Genomic DNA, 10,121 nt, shown 5'->3' with positions numbered 1-10,121 from the left:
CTATGCTGAGCAGGGAGATTCCACGGTAGTTGTTGCAGTCACCGCGGTCACCTTTGTTTTTATAGAGGGTGATGATGTTGGCATCGCGCATGTCCTGGGGTACTGCTCCCTCGTCCCAGCACAGGCATAGCAGTTCATGTAGTGCTGAGAGTATAGCAGGCTTGGCACTCTTGATTATTTCAGGGGTAATGCTGTCCTTCCCAGGGGCTTTTCCGCTGGCTAGGGAATCAATGGCATCACTGAGTTCCGATTTGGTTGGCTGTATGTCCAGCTCATCCATGACTGGTAGAGGCTGGGCTGCATTGAGGGCAGTCTCAGTGACAGCATTCTCCCTGGAGTACAGTTCTAGGTAGTGCTCAACCCAGCGGTCCATCTGTTTGCGTTGGTCAGTGATTATGTCCCCCGATTTAGATTTGAGGGGGGTGATCTTCTTGATGGTTGGCCCAAGAGCTCTCTTCATGCCATCATACATTCCTCTGATGTTTCCGGTGTCTGAGGCCAGCTGAATATGACTGCATAGGTGTTGCCAGTAGTCGTTTGCGCAGCGCCTGACTGTTCTTTGTGCAGTACTTCTGGCTGCTTTAAGTGCTGCGGATGTTAAATCGCTGGGGGCTTTCTTGTAGTTCAAAAGTGCAATGCGCTTAGCGGCTATGACAGGTTCCAGCTCTTCATTATGAGATTGAAACCAGTCTGCATTTCTCATCGCACTTTTGCCGTAGGTGGTCAAAGCTGACTCATAGATGGCGTCTCTGATGTGGGCCCACTTGGTCTCAGCATCCCCTGTGGGAGTGTTTTGAAGGGCTGTTACAAGTGAATTTAGAAATTTTTGTAACAGCTGTGGGTGAGAAATTCTGCTCGTGTTGATACGCGGGTGGCCCTTCTGCTTGGAATGATGCAACTTCTTTGGTCTGAGTCTAACCTTGCTGCACACCAGGGAGTGGTCGGTGTCGCAGTCCGCACTGTGGAAGCTGCGTGTGATTTGAACACTGTTTAAGGCGGCTCGCCTTGTGACAATGAGGTCTAGCTGGTGCCAACGACGTGATCTTGGGTGCCTCCATGAAACCTGGTGACAGGGTTTAGTGTGAAAGAACGAGTTGGTGATGCAGAGATTATGATAGGTACACAACTCAAGCAGTCTCTGCCCGTTCTCATTCATCCTTCCAACGCCATAGCGCCCAAGGCAGGAGGGCCATGAGTCATGGTCGGCCCCAACCCTGGCATTAAAGTCCCCCAGCAGGAATAGGTGTTCGGTGTTGGGGATGCTGCTAATGATGTTATGGAGTTGTTCATAGAACTGGTCTTTAGCTTCAGGTGCGGAACAGAGTGTTGGAGCATAGATGCTGAGTAGGTGTACTGGACCAGAGGTGGTGAGCAGTCGGATGGACAGTATGCGTTCCGAGCCATTTGAGGGAGGCTCTATCATGCTGAGCAAGGAGTTTCTGATGGCGAAGCCCACTCCATGCTGTCTTGGTTCTTCAGGATCCCTGCCCTGCCAGAAGAAGGTGTAGTCTTGCTCTGCTAGAGAGCCACTCGCGGGGAGGCGAGTCTCCTGAAGTGCTGCAATGTCCACATTGAGTCTACTGAGCTCGTTGTTAATGATGGCGGTCTTCCGAGAATCGTTGATTTGTGTAAGGTCTTCCGACAGGCCAGGACACATAGTTCTGACGTTCCAGCTTGCAAAGCGAAGGGCTGGTACCTTCTTTCCTTTTTTCATGTTGTTTGGTGCGGTGTGTCAGTCCACCTTTCGGGCAATGACCCTGAGCTCCAAGCACCCATTGAAGCAGGCAGACTGTGGCGGGACAGAACCTTATTGACCGGGGGCTGCCCGGTTTGAGGCGGGCGGTAGCTGTCCAGTGAGGTGCAATGACCTCTCCCACCGACAAAGGCAACCCGTGGCGCCCAGTTTCTACGCCAATTTATCTGGACTTATAACCCGTAACTGCTGCCTTCCGTGTTGTTTCAGTCGCTGTGAGGCAACTATGGAGTGACCTCTCCATGGCGCATGCCTGGGCAAATATATGGAGGTTGAGAGTTGCCCAGTCGTCAAAGCCCCCCTCTCGGCCTTTCTGGTAGGGTCCAAAGGAGTGCAGGACACGACGTTTGGCACCAGTATGGCTGCAGGAACTGCCGGAAACATGCCAAAGGTGACACATGACCGCCTACGGGGTTCCGCTCCGGATTTTCTGTTAGGGTTTACTCCCTTAGCCTTGGTCTCTCCCGAGACGCCCACAAGGCAGTGGGAATAGTCACAAGATGAATAACAGGGTGCACGAGGAAGCCGCACAGTGAATAGTCATAAGTTTAAAAACAGGTCCCGGCAGGAAGTTGCACAGAGAATAGTCACAAGTTCAAACACAGGGCCCAGGGGGAAACTGCACAGTGAATATTCACAAGATTAAACACAGGGCCCGGGGGAATCTGCACAGTGAATAGTCACAAGATTAAACACAGGGCCCGGGGGAAACTGCACAGTGAATAGTTACAAGTTTAAACAAAGGGCCCGGGGGAATCTGCACAGTGAATAGTCACAAGATTAAACAAAGGGCCTGGGGGAAACTGCACAGTGAATAGTCACAAGTTTAAACAAAGGGCCCGGGGGAAACTGCACAGTGAATAGTCACAAGATTAAACACAGGGCCCGGGGGAACCTGCACAGTGAATAGTCACAAGATTAAACACAGGGCCCGGGGGAACCTGCACAGTGAATAGTCGCAAGATTAAACACAGGGCCCGGGGGAACCGGCACAGTGAATAGTCGCAAGATTAAACAAAGGGCCCGGGGGAAACTGCACAGTGAATAGTCGCAAGATTAAACACAGGGCCCGGGGGAACCGGCACAGTGAATAGTCGCAAGATTAAACAAAGGTCCCGGGGGAAACTGCACAGTGAATAGTCACAGGATTAAACAAAGGGCCCGGGGGAAACTGCACAGTGAATAGTCACAAGATTAAACAAAGGGCCCGGGGGAAACTGCACAGTGAATAGTCGCAAGATTAAACACAGGGCCCGGGGTTGAAGCTGCACATTGAACAGCCACAAGAATAATCACAGGGCCCGGGGGGAAGCTGCACATTGAATAGCCACAAGATTAATCACAGGGCTCATGAGGAAGCCACACAGTGAATAGTCACAAGTTTAAACACAGGGCCCGTGGGATCCTGCACAGTGAATAGTCACAAGTTTCAACACATGGCCTTGGGAATCCTGCACAGTGAAGAGTCACAAGCTTAAACAGGGGGCCCCAGGGGGAAGCCGCACAGTGAATATCTCAACATTAAACACAGGGCGCGGGAGGAAGCTGCACAGTGAATCGTCACAAGTTTTGACACAGGGCCCGGGGAATCCTGCAGAGTGAATAGTCACACGTCTAAACACAGGGCGCGGGGGATCGTGCACTTTGAATAGTCACATGTTTAAACACAGGGCCCGGGGGAAGCTGCACAGTAAATAGTCACAAGATGAATAACAGGGTGCACGAGGAAGCCGCACAGTGAATAGTCATAAGATTAAACACAGGGCCTGGGAGATCCTGCACAGTGAAAAGTCGCAAGTTTGAACACAGGGCCCGGGAGGAAGCTGCACAGAGAATAGTCACAAGTATAAACACAGGGCGCCGGGGGAATCTGCACAGTGAATCATCATAAGATTAAATTTAGGGCCTGGGGGAACCTTCACAGCGAATAGTCAAAAGTATAAACACAGGGCGCCGGGGGAATCTGCACAGTGAATCATCATAAGATTAAATTTAGGGCCTGGGGGAACCTTCACAGCGAATAGTCACAAGTATAAACACAGGGCGCCGGGGGAATCTGCACAGTGAATCATCATTAGATTAAATTTAGGGCCCGGGGGAACCTTCACAGCGAATAGTCAAAAGTATAAACACAGGGCGCCGGGGGAATCTGCACAGTGAATCATCATTAGATTAAATTTAGGGCCTGGGGGAACCTTCACAGCGAATAGTCAAAAGTATAAACACAGGGCGCCGGGGGAATCTGCACAGTGAATCATCATTAGATTAAATTTAGGGCCCGGGGGAACCGGCAGAGTGAATAGTGTCAAGTTTGAACAAAGGGCGCGGGGGGAACTGCACAGCGAATTGTCACAAGATGAATAAAAGGGTGCACGAGGAAGCCGCACAGTGAATAGTCATAAGTTTTAAAACAGGGCCCGGGGGAACATACACATTGAATAGTCACAATTTTAAAGACAGGGCCCGGGTGTTGCTGCACAGTGAATAGTCACAGGTTTAAACGCAGGGCCCAGGGGGAACCTGCACAGTGAATATTCACAAGATTAAACACAGGGCCCGTGGGTGAAGCTGCACAGTGAGTAGTCACAAGTTTAAACACACTGCCCGAGGTTGAAGCTGCACAGTGAATAGTCACAAGATTAAACACAGGGCCCGGGGGGAAGCGGCACATTGAATAGCCACAAGATTAATCACAGGGTTCATGAGGAAGCCGCACAGTGAGTGGTCACAAGTTTAAACACAGGGCCCGGGGTCCCTGCACAGTGAATAGTCACAAGTTTAAACACAGGGCCCGGGGAATCCTGCACAGTGAATAGTCACAAGCTTAAACACAGGGCCCCAGGGGGAAGCCACACAGTGAATATCTCAAGATTAAACACAGGGCCCAGGGGGAATCTGCACAGTGAATATCACAACATTGAACACAGGGCGCGGGAGAAAGCTGCACAGTGAATAGTCACAAGTTTAAACACAGTCCCCAGGGGATTCTGAAATGTGAATAGTCACAAGTTTAAACACAGGGCCCGGGGGATCCTGCACATTGAAGATTCACAACTTTAAACATAGGGTGCGGGGGGAATCTGCACAGTGAATAGTCACAACTTTAAACATAGGGTGCGGGGGGAACCTGCACAGTGAATAGTCAAATGTTTAAACACAGGGACGGGGGATTCTGCAAAGAGAATAGTCACAGGATTAAGCACAAGGCCAGGGGCGATGCCGCACCCTGAATAGTCGCAAGATTAAACAGAGATCCCAGGGGAACCTACTCAGTGAATAGTCACAAGATGAAATACAGGGCCGGGGGGAACCTGCACAGTGAATAGTCAAATGTTTAAACACAGGGACGGGGGATTCTGCAAAGAGAATAGTCACAGGATTAAGCACAAGGCCAGGGGCGATGCCGCACCCTGAATAGTCGCAAGATTAAACAGAGATCCCAGGGGAACCTACTCAGTGAATAGTCACAAGTTTAAACACAGAGCTCAGGGGTATCCTGCACAGTGATAAGTCTCAAGTTTAATCACAGGGCCCGGAGGAAACTGCACAATGAATAAGCACAAGTTTAAATTTAGGGCCCGAGCGAACCGGCAGAGTGAATAGTGTCAAGTTTGAACAAAGGGCGCGGGGCTAACTGCACAGTGAATAATCACATGATTAAAAACAGGGCCCGAGGGACTCTGCACAGTGAATAGTCGCAAGATTAAACACAGGGCCCGGGAGTGAAGTTGCACATTGAGTAGTCACAAGTTGAAACACAATGCCCGAGATTGAAGCTGCACAGTGAACATTCGTAAAATTGAACACAGAACCCGGGGGTGAAGATGCACAGTGAATAGTCACAAGATTGAACACAGGGCCGGGGGCGGATCCTGCACAGTGAATAGTCACAAGATTAAACACAGGGCCCGGGGGGAAGCTGCACATTGAATAGCCACAAGATTAATCACAGGGTTCATGAGGAAGCCGCACAGTGAATAGTCACAAGTTTAAATAAAGACCCGGGTTTGCTGCACAGTGAATAGTCACAAGTTTAAACACAGGGCCCGGGGAATCCTGCACAGTGAATAGTCACAAGTTTAAATACAGGGCCCGGGTTTCCTGCACAGTGAATAGTTACAAGTTTAAACACAGGGCCCGGGGAATCCTGCACAGTGAATAGTCACAAGTTTAAACATAGCACCGGGGGGATACTGCACAGTGAATAGTCACAAGTTTAAACACAGGGCGCGGGAGGAAGCTGCACATTGAATAGCCACCAGATTAATCACTGGGTTCATGAGGAAGCCGCACAGTGAATAGTCACAAGTTTAGCACTGGGCAAGGGGGATCCTGCACAGTGAATAGCCACAAGATTAATCACAGGGTTCATGAGGAAGCTGCACAGTGAATAGTCACAAGTTTGAACACTGGGCCCGGGGGATCCTGCACAGTGAATAGTCACAAATTTAAACTCAGAGCCCGGCGGGTGCTGCACAGTGAATTGTCGCAAGTTTAAACACACGCCCCAGGGGGAACCTGCACAGTGAATAGTCACAAGTTTAAACTTAGGGCCCGAATGAACCGACAGAGTGAATAGTGTTAAGTTTGAACAAAGGGCGCGGGCGGAACTGCACAGTGAATAGTCACAAGTTTCAACACAGGGCCCGAGGGAATCTGCACAGTGAATAGTCACAAGTTTCAACACAGGGCCCGAGGGAATCTGCACAGTGAATAGTCGCAAGATTAAACACAGGGCCCGGGGGAATCTGCACAGTGAGTGGTCGCAAAATTAAACACAGGGCCCGGGGGTGAATCTGCACAGTGAATAGTCACAAGTTTAAACACAATGCCCGAGGTTGAAGCTGCACAGTGAATAGTCGTAAAATTAAACATAGAACCCAGGGGTGAAGCTGCACAGTGAACAGTCACAAGTTTAAACACAGAGCCCAGGGATATCCTGCACAATGAATAATCACAAGTTTAAATTTAGGGCCTGAGCGAACCGGCAGAGTGAATAGTGTCAAGTTTGAACAAAGGGCGCGGGCGGAACTGCACAGTGAATAGTCACAAGATTAAAAACAGTGCCCGAGGGATTCTGCACAGTGAATAGTCGCAAGATTAAACACAGGGCCCGGGGGAATCTGCACAGTGAATAGTCGCAAGATTAAACACAGGGCCCGGGGGTGAAGTTGCACAGTGAGTAGTCACAGGTTTAAACACAATGCCCGAGGTTGAAGCTGCACAGTGAATAGTCACAAGATTAAACACAGGGCCCGGGGGGAAGTGGCACATTGAATAGCCACAAGATTAATCACAGGGTTCATGAGGAAGCCGCACAGTGAGTGGTCACAAGTTTAAACACAGGGCCCGGGGTCCCTGCACAGTGAATAGTCACAAGTTTAAACACAGGGCCCGGGGGATCCTGCATAGTGAATAGTCAGAAGTTTAAACACAGGGCCCGGGGGATCCTGCACAGTGAATGGTCACAAATTTAAACTCAGAGCCCGGGCGGTGCTGCACAGTGAATTGTCACAAGTTTAAACACACGCCCCAGGGGGAACCTGCACAGTGAATAGTCACAAGTTTAAACTTAGGGCCCGAATGAACCGACAGAGTGAATAGTGTTAAGTTTGAACAAAGGGCGCGGGCGGAACTGCACAGTGAATAGTCACAAGTTTCAACACAGGGCCCGAGGGAATCTGCACAGTGAATAGTCACAAGTTTCAACACAGGGCCCGAGGGAATCTGCACAGTGAATAGTCGCAAGATTAAACACAGGGCCCGGGGGAATCTGCACAGTGAGTGGTCGCAAAATTAAACACAGGGCCCGGGGGTGAATCTGCACAGTGAATAGTCACAAGTTTAAACACAATGCCCGAGGTTGAAGCTGCACAGTGAATAGTCGTAAAATTAAACATAGAACCCAGGGGTGAAGCTGCACAGTGAACAGTCACAAGTTTAAACACAGAGCCCAGGGATATCCTGCACAATGAATAATCACAAGTTTAAATTTAGGGCCTGAGCGAACCGGCAGAGTGAATAGTGTCAAGTTTGAACAAAGGGCGCGGGCGGAACTGCACAGTGAATAGTCACAAGATTAAAAACAGTGCCCGAGGGATTCTGCACAGTGAATAGTCGCAAGATTAAACACAGGGCCCGGGGGAATCTGCACAGTGAATAGTCGCAAGATTAAACACAGGGCCCGGGGGTGAAGTTGCACAGTGAGTAGTCACAAGTTTAAACACAATGCCCGAGGTTGAAGCTGCACAGTGAATAGTCACAAGATTAAACACAGGGCCCGGGGGGAAGTGGCACATTGAATAGCCACAAGATTAATCACAGGGTTCATGAGGAAGCCGCACAGTGAGTGGTCACAAGTTTAAACACAGGGCCCGGGGTCCCTGCACAGTGAATAGTCACAAGTTTAAACACAGGGCCCGGGGGATCCTGCATAGTGAATAGTCAGAAGTTTAAACACAGGGCCCGGGGGATCCTGCACAGTGAATGGTCACAAATTTAAACTCAGAGCCCGGGCGGTGCTGCACAGTGAATTGTCACAAGTTTAAACACACGCCCCAGGGGGAACCTGCACAGTGAATTGTCAAAAGTTTAAACACAGGGACGGGGGATTCTGCACAGTGAATAGTCGCAAGATTAAACACAGGGCCCGGGGGTGAAGCTGCACAGTGAGTAGTCACAAGTTTAAACACAATGCCCGAAGTTGAAGCTGCACATTGAATAGTCGTAAAATTAAACATTGATCCCAGGGGTGAAGCTGCACAGTGAATAGTCACAAGTTTACAGACAGGGCCCGGGTGATCCTGCACAAAGAATAGTCACAAGATTAAACTCAGGGCCCGGGGGGAAGCTTCACATTGAATAGCCACAAGATTAATCACAGCTTTCATGAGGAAGCCGCACAGTGAATAGTCACAAGTTTAAATACAGACCCGGGTTTGCTGCACAGTGAATAGTCACAAGTTTAAACACAGGGCCCGGGGAATCCTGCACAGTGAATAGTCACAAGTTTAAACAGAGGACCGGGGGGAACGTGCACAGTGAATAGTCACAAGTTTAAACAGAGGACCGGGGGGAACGTGCACAGTGAATAGTCACAAGTTTAAACAGAGGACCGGGGGGATCCTGCACAGTGAATAGTCACAAGTTTAAACAGAGGACCGGGGGGAACGTGCACAGTGAATAGTCACAAGTTTAAACACAGGGCCCGGGGAATCCTGCACAGTGAATAGTCACAAGTTTAAACAGAGGACCGGGGGGAACGTGCACAGTGAATAGTCACAAGTTTAAACACAGGGCCCGGGGAATCCTGCACAGTGAATAGTCACAAGTTTAAACAGAGGACCGGGGGGAACGTGCACAGTGAATAGTCACAAGTTTAAACAGAGGACCGGGGGGAACGTGCACAGTGAATAGTCACAAGTTTAAACAGAGGACCGGGGGGATCCTGCACAGTGAATAGTCACAAGTTTAAACAGAGGACCGGGGGGAACGTGCACAGTGAATAGTCACAAGTTTAAACAGAGGACCGGGGGGATCCTGCACAGTGAATAGTCACAAGTTTAAACAGAGGACCGGGGGGATCCTGCACAGTGAATAGTCACAAGTTTAAACAGAGGACCGGGGGATCCTGCACAGTGAATAGTCACAAGTTTAAACAGAGGACCGGGGGATCCTGCACAGTGGTTAGTCACAAGTTTAAACACGGGGGCCGGGGGATCTTGCAGAGTGAATAGTCACAAGTTAAGAAACACAGGGTGCGGGGACAAGCTGCACAGAGAATAGTCACAAGATTAAAACCGGGCCCGTGGGAAGCTGCACAGTCAAAATTCACAAGATTAATGACAGTGCACATGAGGAAGCTGCACAGTGAATAGTCATACATTGAAACACAGGGCGCGGGGGACCCTGCACAGTGAATAGACACAAGTTTAAACCGCAGCCTCACAGCTCCAGGGACCCGGGTTCGATTCCGGGTACTGCCTGTGTGGAGTTTGCAAGTTCTCCCTGTGTCTGCGTGTTTTTTCTCCGGGTGCTCCGGTTTCCTCCCACAAGCCAAAAGACTTGCAGGTTGATAGGTAAATTGGCCATTATAAATTGTCACTAGTATAGGTAGGTGGTAGGGAAATATAGGGACAGGTGTGGATGTTTGGTAGGAATATGGGATTTGTGTAGGATTAGTATAAATGGGTGGTTGATGTTTGGCACAGACTCGGTGGGCCGAAGGGCCTGTTTCAGTGCTGTATCTCTAATCTAATCTAATCTAATCTAATCTAATCTAAACACAGCACCCAGGTGATTCCTGCACAATGAACAGTCACACGTTTAAACACAGGGCACGGGGGATCCTACGCAGTGAATAGTCACA

Source organism: Heterodontus francisci, unplaced genomic scaffold, assembly GCF_036365525.1.
Source record: "Heterodontus francisci isolate sHetFra1 unplaced genomic scaffold, sHetFra1.hap1 HAP1_SCAFFOLD_228, whole genome shotgun sequence".
NCBI lineage: Eukaryota > Metazoa > Chordata > Chondrichthyes > Heterodontiformes > Heterodontidae > Heterodontus > Heterodontus francisci.
Note: the sequence above shows the minus strand (reverse complement) of the source record.